At 58.2% G+C, this 17,903-nt stretch overlaps 1 long non-coding RNA gene across 1 annotated transcript; it reads right to left on the bottom strand.

Annotated features, from left to right (window-relative positions):
- Positions 1-3,127: 3,127 nt before the first annotated feature.
- On the bottom strand, positions 3,128-4,477 carry LOC309583928. Its single transcript, XR_014227185.1, has 3 exons — positions 4,372-4,477; positions 3,776-3,948; positions 3,128-3,518 (listed from the first exon to the last, which is right to left on the bottom strand). It is a non-coding gene; the product is annotated as an uncharacterized lncRNA (long non-coding RNA).
- Between the last annotated feature and the right edge of the window lie 13,426 nt (positions 4,478-17,903).

Raw genomic sequence — 17,903 nt, 5'->3', positions numbered from 1 at the left:
AATTTGCCATCCTTTCTATCCCCATCTTCAGGGACAGGAAAACAAGGACATCAGGATTTCAGGGGGTGTCTCTATGGCTGGGAGCAGCAGGACCGGGAACAGAAGTGCGGGACTGGGAGCACAGGCTGGGGCGTGTGGTGCCCTCCTCGGCACGGCAGAGCCGACCCAAACAGCCCCTGGCAAGGAATCAGGGCTCCAGCTGCAGGCCACAAGGACACTGCAAGCACAGACAGCACGAGCAAGTCCACCCCTGATGGACATGGATTGGCAGGGCTCTCAGAGCTCCCAGCACACCAGGGACCCACCGCACCAGAGCCCTTGAGAACATTCAGGGCGCGTCTGGATCGAGACGAGGCCGCTCCTGATGGACACAGGGGCTTCTCAATCCACTCCGAATCTGAGACCTAAGGGGGGAAATTGTCAAGAAGTTCTTTCATTATCCTGGCAATAAGTGGGAAAGATGAGCAGATGTGTTTTATTCAACCACTATCAGTAGATGTGGGAGATGGGTTTGAAACACATCAATTTCTGTTTGTTCCTAACTGTGATTGTAATTTACTGGGAAGGGATTTGGTGGCTGAAGTGGGAATGCAAATTCATATTGTAAAAGGAGATACAGAGGCTAATGCTGCTGTACTTTTGTGTCAAATGTCTGCGAAGGCCTCTGCTGAAGGGAACCCAGAAGTGTGGGCAGCCCCAGGGAAATAGGGACAATCAGATATGGAGCCTCTCCAAATTCCTTTGAAGCAACCAGGACAAGTGGTGTCTAAAAGCAATACCCTGTTCCAAGGGAGGCAAGGAAGGGGTTACAGCCTCTTACTGAGTCCCTGCTAAAGGCAGCGCTTCTGGAGCCAGGCATCTCTCCCTACAACTCTCCTCTCCTGCCAGCCAAGAAACCCCATCATGGACACCAGAAGGAAAGCACAATTTTCAAGGCTTCAAAAGCAGATTAACTGAGCCTCCTGCCCTGGCCCTCCCAGACAATAGACTCAGACAGGGGAACTCATTTTACAGGAAAGATCCTTCAGGCCGTTCTGGCTGCTTTAGGAACACAGTGGCACCTCCAAACCCCCTGGTAACCCCAGAGTTCGGGTCAGGTATATTCAATTATCTCCCCGGGAATTGATGTTTCCAATTCCTCACCCTGCTAATTCTCGACCTACTGGGGGTTGGAGATCAGGGATGTCTGTTTCGAGCAGTCTGTGGCCAGAATCCTGTCTCTTGTGAAATCTCTTCCACAGGAAGCTCAGCTGGCACAGACCCTGCCTTGGGACTTTAAGGGATGTTACACCACTCAACAGAGATGAGCTTAACATCTCAACAGACTGGGAAGAGCCCAAAAGATGCCCAAAAGATACCGACCATCAACAAAACATCAACGCCCATCAGCAAACATCAAGGAACAGCTACCCCAGACACTGCCCCCGGCACAGCTGGAGACCCCTGCTCTGGAAAAGGCTGAGAAGGAAATCAGGGAGTGTGGACCTAATTAACATCAGAGGCCAAGCAATCTGGGGCCAATAGGAAACCAAATACTAAGAACTACCCAACTTGGAACCAGTGAACATTAAACCTACGGATTTCTATGGGTTTAGACTGTATCAAGTTGAGGGAAAATCGAGTAAAACTCGTGTGCCATGGAATGATTTTCTCTGCACACCCGGGCTATGTGTCCATGAAATGATTCCTCTTGCACATCCTGGCCAGAATAAAGTAATGCCTTAATCCTTAACACTAAAAAGGTTGTTGGAGACTTTTTGTTCTTCCCACAGTTTCAGTGACAAGATTACACAATTAAAATGGTTTTTTTTTCATAATCCTACTCTGACATTGTCAGATGGGTTTGGGCCAAGGGTGTGAGAATCAGTTTTTAGTCTTAGGGGAAGAAGTAGCAAAAATCTTTATTGCTTTGGAGTTTTTTTGTGTATGTGTGTGTGTGGCTGTTAGTGATGGCAGAAGTTTGGAATGGGTTTTTCGATGGTAACCTTTAGGTTGCATTTTTCAAAACTGGAAGAGGTTTAAAAGTGACCCTTTAACTCATAAACAGTTAAAAAAACATTAAAAAAAAAAAAAAGAAAACAAAAAGCACCTTGTGAGGGGTGCCACTTATGAGTCACCTGATGGCTGCCCTGGAGTAGAAGCTTCCTTCCAGGCAGCCAGCAGAGGAGATTTAGAAATGCAAATTAACTCTGCTGGGGGAAGTGTGCCCAATGTCCCAGGCTCTCCTTGCCTGCCACAGGAATTGGGCTGATTCCCTCTGCCCCTCACCCCAAGCTCTGCCTCCCTGCACAGACAGAATTTGCATCGCTAAAGGCAGAGCCCACACTGAGCATCTCTGACTCTGCAACAGAAATCCCTGAAGCTGCAAAGGAAAACAGCAAACAGAGAATGTTGGGAGAACTTCACTCACAAAAGCGGGGGGGAATCATCCCTCTCCCCACTCCAACATCTGCTGGCACTGTCTGTGTTATACAGGGTGGGTTTGACCACTGGGCTGCTTTTGCTGCCACAAGTTCGGCGAAATCACTTGGGAATCCAAGGATGTGATGATTTAATCAGAGAAAAGCGGCCAATTGATGCTTCCCTGGCTGGAGGGAGCGCCCAAAAATGGGGAAAAGATGAACGGCCACCAGAACAAATCCTACAACACCATGGAGCAGCCCCTGGGTAATTCATACCAAACGAATTCATACCAGGTGCCAGAGAACCCACTGATCATTTCAATGCATCATTAGATCACAAGCTGTCCTCCAAACCATAACCAAGCACACAGCTCCAGCTCCTGACCTTCTCACCCACCAATCCACTCCCATGAGCAACGCCACATTTCACCCTGGGATGGCATCAGATTCTCTTCCAGCAGAAGGACCAGGAGGTTGTGGAAAACTAAATGACTCAAACTGCTCTTGGCAAAGAGATGGCAAAGGAAAAGTGGTGAAACAGAGAACAAAGGAAATAAGAAAGCAGCTCATGTACCACTCCAAACATGGAAAGGACGGGACTGGGACACGTTTTCATGGTTCCCTGGCAGACCATGGGTTAAACTGCGGAGGACGAGGGAAGATGCAGACAATCAATATGATTGGTGAGCAAGCTTCGTTTATTAGTGATTCTGTGGTTACATTTATAACCGGCATTATTAACTAATCATACTTGTCCTTAGTTGACTGGATAATTCTTAAAGGTTACATCTTCTTAGCTCGGCCCAGCTGTAGTTAGGGCTGTAACCCACATCCTTGTTTCGCTGACCGCAAGATCCTGTTATTGTCCAGCAGGCAGGCTCAAGGTCTGACCTTGCTCATTCTTGTGGGCTTGCTGCTCAGCTTGCAGCAGCTCTCAGGGTTTTATGTCTTTTTTCTTGCAGCCATTCTTCCACATGAAACCAATGCTGTTTCTCCTCTCAGGTGCTACAACAACTCTCATCTTTTTACCATGCACCACACCTTGCTGAGTGCAGCTCATTCAGCAGGGGATCAAGGGCATGCAGGTGGCAGCCAGGCCTCCTGACCCAGAAACAGCTACAAAAGGACACAGAATGAGGTCACTGAGAATAATCCCAAAACCAAAGGCGGCCCAGGAAGAACAGATTAAGGCATTTTTAAAGTTTGTAAAGAAAAGTACTGAGAAAATAAGAAGTGGGGAATTAAAAGGAAAAAAATGAACGTGTCTTTAAAAACAGATGCTGTGAATCCCACTGGAGATAGGGCCAGGGACTTGGAGATAAGGAAGTAACGAGAGAAAACAGAAAACCATCAGTTTCAGAAAATGTTACTACCTGACACGAACTGCGGCTCAGACAAGGTCCAGCGAAATTCCTGAACTGCCCGAAGAAGAACAAAGACTTCACAGAGCCATGAATATCCGATGTTACACAAAGTGGGGGTGCACATTAAGGGGCACATGCAGCAGGCGGATCGGGAAATCTGTACCTCCCAAGGACCTCAGCAACTGGGAAAAGGGACACGGAGATGCGGCCCGGGAAATCAGGATACAAAGGAGGCTGCGTCCTCCAACACTTGGACAGACCCCACGGGAAATGCCCCGTGGCCTCTCCCTTTGTCCAGGAACAAAGTTACTTTTACAGGACTCCTCCGGCTCCTCTGGGGACACAAACCTCTGGCCACGGGAACTTTCCCGCACACTCCCGGCGACGGGGCAGCCACCTCTGTCCTACCCACAGCAGCCGGGACGAGCCAGCGCTGCTCCGGCACCGGCTCCTGCCGAGGCAGCAGCGGGAAGGAGACCGCGGGCAGCCGCTCCCGCAGGGCCAACACGGCGCCCACACGGCACAACGAACCCGCCACAGCCCCCTGCCGCCCCCTCCGCCCGCAGCCAGCCCCGAGCCCCGCCAGAACCGAGCGCGGCTCCCACCTGCGCTGGGGCCGCCTCCGAGCTCCGCCGCCGCCTCAGCGGGCTCCGGCCGCCGCCGCCGCCGCTCCCGGGCCCGCACAGACGCTCCGCCAATGGCGCCTCTGCTACGCCACGGCCGCCCGGCCGGCGGCTCCGGGCCCGGGCTGCTCCCCGCTCCGACCAATCAGCGCGCCAGAACCACGACTGACGGCAGCACCGCCCAATCGGAGCGAGGGGCGGGCTCTGCACACGGCCCAGCCCCGCCCCGCGCTCCCAGCGCCCCCCGGGCTGCGTGAGGGGAAAGCCGCAGCTGAGGAACAGCCCTGGAACGGGCCCGGCCCGAGCCGCCGTTCAGCTGAGAAGAGAAACAAAGCTCTCCGCTGCTCCCGGCCCGACCTGCTCAGCCCTGCGTGTGGGGTGGCTCCGGCTCCTTGGGAAGCCCTGCAGCCTCGCTACTCCCGCCCCTAATTCGGAGCATCAGTGCATGGCTTTGATTTCCCCAAGAAAGGGAAAACCGCCCCAAACCCCTTTGGCTGAGTGCACGAGGGGAGAGATTTGTGGCAGAAAACTCCCAAAGTCGTTTTTCCCCAGCTTAGGAAGGACAGCCCAAGCCAAGCGGAGCTGGGACCCCCCAGCAGCGCCTCTCTGCCGCCCCAGCTGAAGCCCTCGCTGGCTGCTCCAGGCTGGATGGGCAGACTGGGAGCACTGGGAAGGGGCCCCGGCTCGGGGCGCAGCCCCGGGGGCCGCCCCACGGCCCCACGGCAGCTCCAAGGCTCCGCCAGCCGGGATGGAACGTGGGAGGGGGAGCAGGGCAAGGGCTGGGGCTGTCGGTGCCCAGGGGACAGGAGGGACAGCGGGGGCACTTCACAAGCATTTCATGCAAAAGATAAAATCACAAGGAAGGCAAAAGCAACAGCAACAGTGGCACCATAGCCCAGGGCCACACAGGAACATGTCCCATTGGAGTGGGGGGACGCTGGCCCGATGCCAGGCACCCACCACAGCCGCTCTCTCCCTGCCCTCCACAGCTGGACAGGGGACAGAAAATTTAACCAAGGGCTCATGAGCTGAGATAAGGACCAGGAGAGATCCCTCGTCAAACACTGTCACAGGCAAAACAGGCTCGAAATTGGAGATACGAATTGAATTTATTGCTAACAAACTCAGAGTAGGAAAATGAGAAGAAGACTTTTAAAAACACCTTTCCCCCACACCTTCCTCGTTCCAGTTTTACCTCCTCCAGCAGGGATGTCCCACAAACAGGGAACCCCCACAAGCCCCTCACAACTCCCGGGGCTGGGCTGGCCCTGCCTGGATGCCGGGAGACACCAAAACCGCTCTGTCCCTGCCCTCTGCTACTGCACAGGGACAGGAAGTACAAGGAAAAGCCCAGGAGCTGAGAGAAGGACCGGGAGAGATCCCGCCCCGAGCACCAGCACGGGCACAACAGACCCAGCCTGGGCACAGGGAGGGAATTTATTACCAACCACATCACAGCAGCACAAGGAGAAGGCAAAGAAATCTGTCCAACACCTTCCCCCCACCCAGTGCAGATCACCCGGAACGGGGGTCACCAGGGCTCTGCCCCACGGGGGTCACTGGGGATCATCCAACGCCGATCCTGCTCTTTTGGAAGATGCACATTCCTGAGTACAGCCGGATTGTGAGTCCTCTTTACCTGGTTACCCACAAGAAGAACGATTTCCTTTGGGGACCTGAACAGTAACAAGCTTTTGCCCAAATCAAGCAGGAAATCGCTCACGCCGTAGCCCTTGGCCCAGTCAGGACAAGACCAGAGTGAAGAACGTGCTCTACTCTGCCGCCGGGAACAATGGTCTGTCCTGGAGCCTCTGGCAGAAGGTGCCTGATGAGACTTGAGGTCAACCACTGGGATTCTGGAGTTGAAGCTACAGAGGGTCTGAAGCCAACTACACTCCCACAGAGAAGGAAATCTTGGCAGCTTATGAAGGAATCCAAGCCGCCTCTGAGGTAATCGGCACTGAAGCACAACTCCTCCTGGTACCCCGACTACCAGTGCTGGGGTGGATGTTCAAAGCAAAGGTTCCCTCTACCCACCACGCCACCAATGCCACATGGAGCAAATGGATTGCTCTCATCACACAGCGTGCCTGTATCGGAAAACTGAATCACCCTGGGATTTTGGAAATAATCACAAATTGGCCTGAAAGTGAAAACTTTGGTCTCAATGATGAAGAGGAACAAGTGACATGCGCTGAAAAAGCTCCACCGTACAGCCAGCTGCCATCAGAAGACACACGCTGCACTCTTTTCACTGACGGTTCTTGTTGAATCGTAGGGATGAAACGAAAGTGGACAACAGCTGCATGGAGTCCCACACGACGGGTTGCAGAAGCTACTGAAGGAGAAGGTGGATCAAGCCAACTCACTGAACTCAAAGCTGTTCAACTAGCCCTGGACATTGCTGAAAGAGAGAAGTGGCCAAAGCTCTACCTCTGCACTGATTCATGGATGGTAGCCAATGCTCTGTGGGGATGGCTGGAAAAGTGGGAAAAAGCTAATTGGCAGCGTAGGGGAAAACCAATCTGGGCTGCTGAAGAGTGGAAAGACATCGCTGCCCAAATAAGAAGCTGGTTGTGAAAGTCCGCCATGTAGATGCTCATGTCCCCAAGAGTAGGGCTAATGAGGAACATCACAACAACAAGCAGGTAGATCAGGCTGCAAAGATAGAAGTGTTACAGATAGACTTAGATTGGAAACATATTTTTTCCCAGACCTGGTGGGAGAGGGCTGGTTGTAACCAAAGGAGAAATGCAGGAAATGACTTGGTCAGCCTTTCCTGGAAGAAGGGTAATTTTCTCTAATAATTACTAATCCTTTCCCTTGGCTTTTGACTTTCTTCACAAGGCCATTTGCATCCCAGCTTCAGCACGATGTGAGAAGCCCGGGCTCACAGAACTGCGTGAAAGATTCCTCCACAGCAACACTTGGGTGGAAACGGGAGCAGGGCGCCCGAGCACCCTCTGGGGAAGCCTCCCGCCAGATGGAATTTGTGCCGTGCCGGGAGAGGAGGAGGGGAGAAGGATGGGCCTTGCGTGGCAGCAGCAGGAAGTCTGGGCCGCAGGACATTGCACCTGCGCCGCTGCCCCGCAATCGGCGGCCGTGTCCCCGGGGCTGCGGCCCTGGCACCGTGTCCGCTGAGCTGCCCACGCTGCGGGAGCTCCCCGGGCTGGGCTCAGGCTCCCGCTGGCACCGGGCAGCAGGCTGTGCTCTCACTGTGCTCAGCAGCAGCGGAAAATGCCTCTGGACGTGCACATCTCCTGCTGCTGGGAAGAAGCAAGAAAGCGAGTCGAGAAGTTCTGGTTTCTCTTTGTCCTGCTGGATTTTTTAATTTCATTCCACGCTCCAGAGGCAATTGCTGTGCTGGCCTCTCTCAGCTATTTCAAGAGCAGCAGTAACAGGACTGTGTTTGAGCGCTGTGAATGTGGCCTGTATGGCTTTCATTCTCCTCGCCTTCGTGCTCGGGGGGTGGTGGGCATTCCAGTGTGTGCTGATCCTTACGCCTGTGACAAAAAGACTGACTTAAGTGCCATGAAAGCATGGTGGGTAGCCCTGACTGAAAGAGGCAATTGCAGTTTGGCTGAAGAACTTCAGGTGGCAGCCAGAAGGGCACAACAGCAGCCGTGATCTCCAGCTCACAAGGCAAAGGCAACAGCAGCATCCCGATGGCGCATCACGGTGAGTGAAACGGTGCGGAAACGCGATCATTTCTTCCTCTGAAGTTTGGTGCAGGGCAGCCCAGGCAGGCTCTGAGGAATCAGGGGTGTTTGTGGGTGACTGCTGTTCTGCTGGAGAGATTAGAAAAAGAAGGTGTTCTGCCATTGGAGTCTTGACATCAGTGCTTCGTCAGCAAGACCCGGCTGCTCCGTTCTGCGCTGGGTCCAGTGCAGGCAAAGGGCTGAGTGTGTGAAGTGAGTCCTGTTTTTCAGCCGTACAGCTCTGTCCTGTGCCACTCTCTGCTGACATGAAACAGGAGGGAGCAGGCTGACCTTGGCTGGGTGCCAGGTGCCCACTAAGTGGCTCTATCAGTCCCTTTCCCAATGGCCCAGGGCAGAGAATAAGATGGAGAACAACCAGCAGGGTGAGATAAGGCAGTTTTATTACAGAGAAAGAAAAGAGAAAAGAAAAGGAAAAGGAAAAGAAAAAAGAAAAGAAAAGGAAAAGGAAAAGAAAAAAGAAAAGAAAAGGAAAAAAGAAAAGAAAAGAAAAGAGAAAAGAAAAGAAAAGAAAAGAAAAGAAAAGAAAAAAGAAAAGAAAAGAAAAGAAAAGAAAAGAAAAGAAAAGAAAAGAAAAGAAAAGAAAAGAAAAGAAAAAAGAAAAGAAAAGAAAAGAAAAGAAAAGAAAAGAAAAAAGAAAAGAAAAGAAAAGAAAAGAAAAGAAAAGAAAAGAGAAAGAAAGAAGATTCTGCATGTGCGCAGGCTGAGGAAAAAAAGCCAAGCTCTATTTGCCATTAGCAGCGATGTTTGGACACTTCCCGGCAAGCTGGGCTTCAGCACATGGAATGGTCTCTCCGGGAGGGAAACGTTGAGGAATCACGAAAGCTCCCCTTGCCCTTCCTCCTCTCTCCCTTTGCTTTATACATCTGATCTGGAGTCATATGGTTGGAACATCCCCTTGGCTGATTTGGGTCCGCTGGCCTGGCTGTGTCCCCTGCCAGGATCCTGCCCACTCCCATCCCCTCTGCTGGGGGAAGGAATGGCAGAGGGACAGCGCTGCTGGGCAGTAGCCAGAACACCGCTCTGTTCTCAGCACCCGTCCAGCTACCAATGCAAAGCACAGCCCTGGAAGGCCCGAGAACTTTCCCTCAGGCAGATGCAACACACGGGACTTGAGCAGCCCAGGGCTCTGCCAGCCCCGCTCCTTGGACCTTGTGTCCCCACAAACAGACACAAAGTGTTTCTGCTGCTCCCCTTTCTGCACAAATCCACAGAGAGCTGGGATTTTTCCAAGTCTCGTGTCTCCGTTGTGCCGTATTCCCAAAGAAGCAGCAGCCCCTCCCGATGAACACGGCGAGTTACGCGGATGCTTGTCAGTTCCACTGCCTGCCTAGAAATCTGGGAACTGCTTCTAAATGCTGCTCCCTTCAGCTCTTGGGCACCGACTGACACAGAGCTGGGAAACAAATCCCCTGGCTGCTGGCTGACAAGGTGAGTTCCGCCAGAGTCAGAGCTCTGTGGGAAATCTCTATCCACGCCTCTCCTTTGAATAGATCCGCACACGGGGTGCACAGGGATGTGTCCTGTATGGAAAGGAAGGAGTGTGCCAGCACCGTGACTGACACTTTCCCTCTCCGTGTGCGTTGCGGAGCCACGGGTACAGAGACGTGATGGAAACCCTCGCACAGCCAGAGCCTTCTGTCCCTGCAGAACGGAGCGCGGCGGGTGGGGGCGGTTGGTGGGCAGCGAGTCCTGGACAGCGGGCGAGATCCAGCTCCACAGCTGCCAGGCCCCGCTAAGGCTTAATGCCGCCTCCTCGGCAACAGGAAAGGCCTTCAGCCTCGTCCCTGCCCAGAGGAGCAGCGCTGGCCTGGCTGCACAGCTCATTTTCCCCACAGGTCACAGGAGATGAGATCACAATGCTTGCAAACACCGACTGCGAGCCACAGCTCTGGGTGCTCACCATGAACCTCAGCTCTGCGAGCGCTGTCTGCCCCAGGCTCCAGGGGATGCAGTGGGAGCCCGGCTGGGCTCTGCCCTGGGACCATCCTCCAGGGACAGCTGCACACAGGGAGCATTTGGTTGCCACAAAGAGCCAGGCCATGGCTGCAGGGAGCTGCTCCAGGTGCAGCCTGCACTGCTGTGTGCTGCGCTCTGGGGCTGCTGCTCCCTGCAGAGGGGACTGCACTGGGGTGCCAGAGGAGACAAAGAAGCTCCATCTTAAGCCTAACTGGGCTGGGTGGCTGGGCTGGGAAGAGTGGCGAGGGTCAAGGGCATTCACAGAGCTCATCCTGCTCTGTGAAGAATGAGGAAAAGGGAGTGGGAACCCAGCAGTGAGCAGAGCTGAGGCCTGGAGAGCAGCTCTGAATGACACCCAAATCTCACCAGACCTCTGAGACATTGCTGTTCTTCAGCCAGCAATGAACACAAAGAGTGAACCTGGGGCTCACTCTTCCTTGTGGCCAGGGGCATCAAGGAAAGCTACAGTGCAATGGGGACTGCGGTGAGCTGGGAACTCACTGGGGGAAAGAGGGAGCACTTGTGGAGCAAAAGGCGGGTGGGGGAGAGAACTGTTCAGAGAAGGGCTGAGCTTCAGCTTGAGCAAGCTGAAAAATGTCATTGGGGGTCATCCCAGGCTGATTTCATTTCAGAAGTTACTGAACAAGTTTGTTATTGGGGGGTGCCATATTTTCCCCCGGAGGTGCACGCTCTGCAAACTTGAGCTGCACTGCCGAGCTGCTCAAGCGCGTCTCTGCTGCAGGTCACGGCGTTTCTTCTTTGGCTTCTTGTGGCCCCGGGGCTGAGCCTCAGCAGAGCCCTGGCGGAGGCCAGAGCAGCCTCAGCATCCACAGAGCCCCGCTGCAAGGAGAGAAAGCAGAAAGCGCCCGTCAGCTGAAGGCTCCCGTCCCCCTTGTCCCAGCCGCCTGCAGTGCCCAGGCCGTGCTGGCCGTGCTCAGAGCGCTGCCCAAAGCTGCCCAGCATTGCTGCCTCTGGCAGGAGAGCAGGAGGGCAGGACACGTGCCCAGCCTGCAGCCGGCCATGGCACAGCCACCTCCTCAGCAGCTGCCCAGAGCGGGATGCTACTGCGCTCGCTGCCATCTCCCAAAAGCCCTTATCCCAGCCGTGCCAAGAGGACGGGCACCCACCTCACGCCTCCCGCCGCCAGAAGAAAAGCTGCTCCCAAACGCTGTCCTCAGCCTTCTCCAAGGGCACGTCCCACCCACGCCGCAGCTGCTCCCAAGCACTTCGCCATCCGGACCAGAGAGCACCTAGAACGCTTCCTTTGGAAAAACAAACCATAAATCAATGAAAAGAGATTACAGACAAAAAGGGGAAACAAGGAAAAAGGTAAAAAATCTTCTCTGCTGGGGCCTTGAGGAAGGCCCAAGCCCGCCATGCGAGGGAAAAACCCACCCACGGGCCAGGGCAGCCCACGCTTTCTCCCTTCCCCCTGCACTGCCCCCAAAAGTCATGCTGAGCCCAAAGTGAACAAGGGCAGTGGAGCAGCCCAAGCCCTTCCTTGCCTGCAGAGCAAAGCAGCCCATGCACAGCTTCTGGTGTCCAACCTCTGCTCCCACCACGGGGCTTTGTTTGTGTTGGGCTGGCTGCCCCAGCCCCAGCCTGCGGCACGCTGGGTGCTGGGGGCTGTTGGCAGGGCCAGGAGCAGACTCCCAGTTCAAAACCAGCCCAGCCTATCCCCCCAGCCCTGCCAAAAAGCAGCTTGGCAGCCGGCTGAAGAATTGGTTGCATCTGCCCCAGCAAAGTGGGGAACCTTTGCTTCCCGGCCAGGCTGTGCAATGCACAGATCTGGGAGCATCCCCCTGCGTGTGGACTCATCTGCAAATTCGCTGTGGAGCCTGGCTTTGGAGAAGGTGCCACAATTGAAGTCCATCATTTTCAGCTTGCCAGGTGGAGGAAGAGCTTGTCATCCTTGATGTCACCCTCCATGTCTCCAGCAGCAGCAGCCGCACCTGGCACAGCTTCTCCAGGGGCTTCTTCTTCCCTGGGGCTGGAGCAGGCTGTCAGTGCTCTGCCCAGGGCCCCGGCTGTTGGTGAAGCAGGACAAGCAAAAGCAGCTGCCATGGCGGCCACCAGTGCTGGGAAGAGCAGCTCAGCTCCAGCAGCAGGGCTGCACGTGCCCAGCTGAGGAGCCCTGCGCAGCGATTCCAGCAGGACAAAAACTCTGCCTTTCTTTGCTGCTTCTTGCCAAGGCGCGTGTGCAGCTGGAACTCACCAGCTCCCTGGGTCAAAGCGTGTGTGTGGCTCTCTCCCTTCTCCTATGGCATGCGAATATCCTGCATCCAAGGATCACAGGACAGGTCTTCTAATGAGGGCCTTTCCGAGGAGAGCACGGATAAACACCGTCGGATGAGATCCTGGCACTCTGCGGAGAGAAAGCAGAAAGCACCAGTCAGTTGCAGAAGGCTCCTGTCCGCTTTGCCCCACTCTTGCCATGGCCAGGCCATGCTGCGTGTGCTCAGGGCTGTGCCTAAACTTTGCCATCAATTCTTTCTTTTGGAGGAGAGCAGGACATTGCCACCTCCTCAGCAGCTGCCAGTGCGGGATGCTCCTGAGCCCGCTGCTGTCTCCCAGCACTGCTATTCCCCCCGTGCTGCAGAGACGAGGATCCACCTGGAGAGAGCCGTCGTGGGAGCGAGAGCCGGCCCCAGGTGCTGTTCCAGCCCCTCCTGAAAGGGTGCTCCCCGCAGACCATCTGGTGCAGCACGATGCCCAGGGACCAGACGGTCGCTGCCTCGCCGTGGTACCAGCCGAGGTGCGTCCATTCTGGGGGGCTGTAGGACGGTGTTCCTATGGAACAGGAATATGGAATAGGTTCTTCAGGGGGACGCTGCCTGCTCCCAGAGCCTCGCCCCAGCATCCCTGGGCATGCGGGGGCCACACCAGCGGCACGCGGCGTGACCCGCTGCCCTCTCGCCAGCACCTGGGGCTTGTGTACAGACTGGGGATTGGAAAAGAAGCCGCTGGTGTCGCAAGAGGGCAGCGGAAGCCCTGGCAAGGCCCGAGCATTCCATGCAAAGGAAAAACCCACTTGGTGCTGGGGAAAAACCACGCTTTCATCCTCCCTGCCTGCACTGCCCCAGAAACCATTCTTAAGCTAAGGCAAGCACGGGCAGCAGAGCAGGCCGAGCCCTGTCTCGCCTGCACACCAAACAGGCTGGAGCACAGGTTCTGGCCCCCCCTCTCTGCTACCCCCACCCACGGGTGTTTCTGTGGCGCTGGCTGCCCCAGCCCCAGCGCCAGTCCTGGGCAGAGGGGCTGGCAAAGGCTGCCAGAAGGGCTGGAAGATGGCCCCTCAGCCAGCGCCGCTCAAAAGCAGCTCAGCTGAAGACTCCGGCTGCCATGACTGGCAGCAAAAGGGAGAATCCCCCCTGCCACAGCCGGCTTGGGCTGTGAGATGTTGGGCCGTGAGATGTTGGGCTGTGAGATGCCTCTACCAGGAGCCTCCCCCCTGCGTGGGCTCACCTGCAAAGCTGGTGTAGGCTGCGGCTTGCAGGTAGGTGCCACAGCCAAAGTCGATGAGTTTGGCCTGCCCGGTGGCCAGGTCAACCAGGATGTTCTCTGGTTTGATGTCCCGGTGCAGGACCCCGCAGCTGGTGCAGTGCCGCACGGCCTCCAGCACCTGGCGGAACAGGTGCCGCGCCACCTCCTCGCACAGGAAGCCCCGTGCCCAAATGAAGTGAAGGAGGTCCTGAGACCGCTCCGGGCGCTCCAGCACCATCACCACGTTTTTGGGGAGCTCCAGCCACTCGTGGAGCTGGACGATGCCAGGGAAGCCAGCGGACACCTTGTCCAGCAGCACGATCTCCAGTGGTGCTCGGGTGCCGTCGGGCTGTGGGAGGAGCACGATGCCGTCAGCGGGGCCCATGCCGTGCCGGGGCTCGGCAAGCCCTCAGCCAGCCGGGGACGCTCTGCGCGCTCCGCTGGCCCCACGGCCGCTCTCCCTCGAGGCGTTCTGGCGGCTTCCACCCTGCCGGGCCTCGGCTCATCCCCGCCCGTCGCGCCCCGGCTTCTCCCGCTGCCCCTCGCTCACTCACCAGCTGGCCCCAATGGTGGATGCGGTTCCGTGGCACCCGTTTGATGGCCACCTGCAAGGCAAGGGGAGCAGCGGGCTGAGCTCGCCGCCGCCGTGCGGAGCCCCATGCTCCTTCTCCTCCTCCTTTGCCCCCCGCCTCCCGCGCCCGCCGCCGGCCCCGCCACTCACCGGGGCGCCGTCCGAGAGCCGCGTCGCCGCGAAGACGCTGCCGAAGCCGCCGCGCCCCAGCAGCGAACCCAGCCGGTACCGCTCCTTCAGGCCCTGCTGCGCCTTCCGTGCCAGCGAGACGCTGCCGTCAGCGCTCGGCCCGGGGCCAGGAACGGCCCCCGAGCGCCGCTCAACCGCCCCGGGCCGGCCATCCCCACATGTTGCCTCTTTTGAAGCGGACACCGGCGGCTCGGGGCCGGCGGCCGCGCTCAAGAGCGGCGGAGTTCGGAGCGGGGAAGACGCTGCGGAGGCGGCGGGAGCGGCCGCGCCGCCTGTGTCCCCGGCGGGCCCCGGGAGGAGCCGAGGCCGGGGCCGGGGCCGGGGCCGGGGCCGGGGCCGGGGCCGGGGTCGGGATCCGGGTGGGGGTCGGGGTCGGGCCAGCCGGAGCCAGGGGCTGGCGATGGTGCCCAGGAGCCAGGCGCTGATGCCCGCCCAGCAGCGCCACAGCCAGGACGGCGAGAGCCGGGCGGAGGCGGGACCGCGGCGGGACGCCCGGGGGCGGGGAGGGGGCAGCCCCGCCCGGGGCCAGGGGCGGGCCGGGGGCATGGCCCGGCCGGGCACGGGGAGAGGGAGGCCGCGGGAGGGGGGGTTGGGGAACGAAAGGGAGAGCGGGAGAGGGTGCGAGACACTGGGAGAGGGAGAGGAGGAGCAGGAGAAGGGACGCAGAGGGTTCGTGGACTCGCTGCTCTTCTGCTGCTCTTGTGCTGCTGCCGCTGCCGCCGCTGCCGCTGAAGCGCTGGGAGCGTTTGTCCGCGTGTCCGTGTGTCTGTTGCCCGGGTGTCCGTTCCCCCCCCGCGCGCCCCACGGCCGAGCCCCGCGCGCCCCGGGGCAGCACGGGACGCTCCGCTCCGGGGCCGAGGCGGAGTCCCGGAGCATCTCTTCCTCCCGCAGCCACACCAAACCCGCTCGGCCATTGGGAGCATTTTTGCACACATTTCCCTTTGAAGGGCTCCTCTCTACTCCCATTTCCAAGGAGCCTCCCTGGGGTTTTGGCACCTGCAGCGACAGGGCAGCGATTGGGCTTCAAACTTCAAGAAAGGCATGGAGGGGCTGGAGCGCGTCCAGAGATGGGAATGGAGCTGGGGAAGGGTCTGGAGGACTTCTGAGGGGCAGCTGAGGGATGTGAGGGGGCTGAGCCTGGAGGAAAGGAGGCTCAGGGGGGACCTGGCTCTCTCCAAGTCCCTGACAGGAGGGGGCAGCCAGGAGGGCTGGGGCTCTGCTCCCAAGGGAAAGGACGAGAGGAAATGGCCTCGGGGGAACCTTTGGGGTGGATGGTGGGGAAATCCTCATCCTCCATGTCTCGACAGAGGGGGAGGGGGGGAGGGGTGGGGCACGACCTGAGGACACGGGGGTGGTGACGCTGGGCTCGGGACACGGGAAAGGGCACGGGAAGCCAAAGCCCCTCTGGGCGCTGGCGCTGGGCTGGCACGGGGTGAGCCGGCAGCAGGGCCCCACAGGCCTGAGGGACTTGCCCTGACGCCCGGGGAGTATTGATCCTGGTCTCTAAAAAATGAGACTCAATAAAATATCATTAAAAGATGCCTCCTTCTCCTTCTCCTCCTCCCCCATCCCTTCTCCTGCTCCCCCCGGGCCCAGCGCCCACCCTTGGCCCCCCCGTTTTCCCAGCGCGGTCGCATCCCGCGGGAGGAGCAGGGATGGAACCGGGGCAGGTCGGGCTGGGGCAGGGCTGGGCTGTGGGCCCGGCCTGGGAGCCCCCCACGCGCCCCCTCCTCAAATTCCCCTGGCGGGGGGCGCTGGGGGCGAGGGGGGACGCAGGTGGGGTCCGGGTGGGGAGCGCTGGGCGCTGCGGGTCTGCCTGGCAACTGGTGAGTCACCAGCGCCGCGCGCTCTGATTGGCTGAAGGTTGTTCAGCGCCTTCTCTGATTATCTGATACTCGCGGGGAATTTTGGTTGGTCCTTGGGGGCTGTGGGGCGGCTTAGGGGGGGGGGTCTCTGCGCCTTTGGGGTTCGCTGGGTGCCGATTTGGGGTTGAGGTGCCTCCCAAGGACCCCCCGGGGGGGGCGACACAGGGGTGACACACGGGGGTCCCCATTCCCGATCCGTCCTGGGGCCGGTTCTGCCCCCTCCACTCTCGGTCCCCGCGCGGGATCCCCCCCCCCCCCCCCCACTGTTCCCCAATAAACGGGACCGGGGCCAGCTGGGAAGCCTTCCTGGGAACCCTGGGAGCAGCCGGGCAGGGGCAGAGTGACAGCGGGGCTGGGGGGGACACACGACCCCCCCAAAATCAGCGCGGGGACGGAGCGGGGGGTCCCGGCCGGGCCCGAGGCCACGGGGAGGGGCTGCGGCCGCTGGCGGCTCAGGAGCTCTGTGGGTAGAGCAAAGGGGGTGACACCGGGCTGGGGGGCCCTGGGGGAACACAGAGCTCCGGGGGAGGGGGGACACGACCCCCGGGCCCCTCCCGTCACCTGCTTGCGCAGGTAGAAGCCGAGCCCCAGCGCCAGGAAGATGAAGCCCAACACGAAGCCCCCGATCCCCGTTAGCATCTTGGGGGGCGGGGGGGCAGCTTTGGGGGGCGGGCGGCAGAAGGATCTGGGAAACGGCGGTGGCTGCCGGGAAGGGACCGGAATGGACTGGGACCGAATGGGACAGCAGGATACACTGGGACCAGGACCGGGACTGGGCAGGGCCAGATTTGGAGCACCAGGGATTATACTGGGATATATTGGGACCACACTGAGGGCTACTGGGAACATGCTGAGGGCCAATGGGTGCTGCTGGGTTATACTGGGAGTGATTTGCATCATACAGGGAATGACTGGGATTGTACTGGGAGTGACTGGAACCACAGTGGTGGTGAAAGGGCACAATTGGAAAAATGCAGGGGGCAACTGGGATCATCCTGGGAGCAGCTGGCCCATACTGGGGTCATACTGGGATCATACTTGGAGTGACAGGGTCATGTTGGAGTGACTGGCATAGTTCTGGGAGTATCTGGGAGTGACTGGAAATCATACTGGGGGTGACTGGACTCATACTGGGATCCTGCTTAGAGCAACTGGGACCATGATGGGACAAAAGGCATCATAGAGGGACTGACTGGGAGTGGCTGGGTTCATACTGGAAGTGACTGGGGCCCTACCTTACTCTACTGGGAGGGACTGAGAATGAAAGGAACCATACAGGGCATGACTGGGAACAACTGGGACCATGTTGGGGGCAAGTGGGATCTTATTGGGAATTACTGGGAACAAAAAAGCTTGAGTGGAGTTTTTATCCCGTGGCATTCCCGGGGAGCAGCGGCAGCTCCGCGCCCCCAGCCCGGAGGGTGGGAGCAGGGGAACCACTGGCAGCACCTTCGGGGCACAGCCGAGGGCTGGGGGGCTCCTCCCCCACTTCATTTTCTCTGCCCAATTCAAATCATCCCCTCCCATTCAAATCCCCTCCGTTCACATTTTCTCCCCACCATTAAAGTTTCCTTGCCCCAATTCAACTTTTCTCCCCAGTTAAGCCCTGAGGCCCCTTCCCACCCCCGGCTCCTCCCCGCAGGACCCGGCCGGGACCTTCTGGAAACAGCAGCGGGAAGAGTTCAAAAATTCCTCATTACTTCCATCGATTTCCTTGGTTTCCGGGGCATT

This window comes from Coloeus monedula (genome assembly GCF_965178545.1).
Source record: "Coloeus monedula genome assembly, chromosome: 34".
Lineage (NCBI taxonomy): Eukaryota > Metazoa > Chordata > Aves > Passeriformes > Corvidae > Coloeus > Coloeus monedula.
This window is presented reverse-complemented; position numbering and strand designations above follow the sequence as displayed.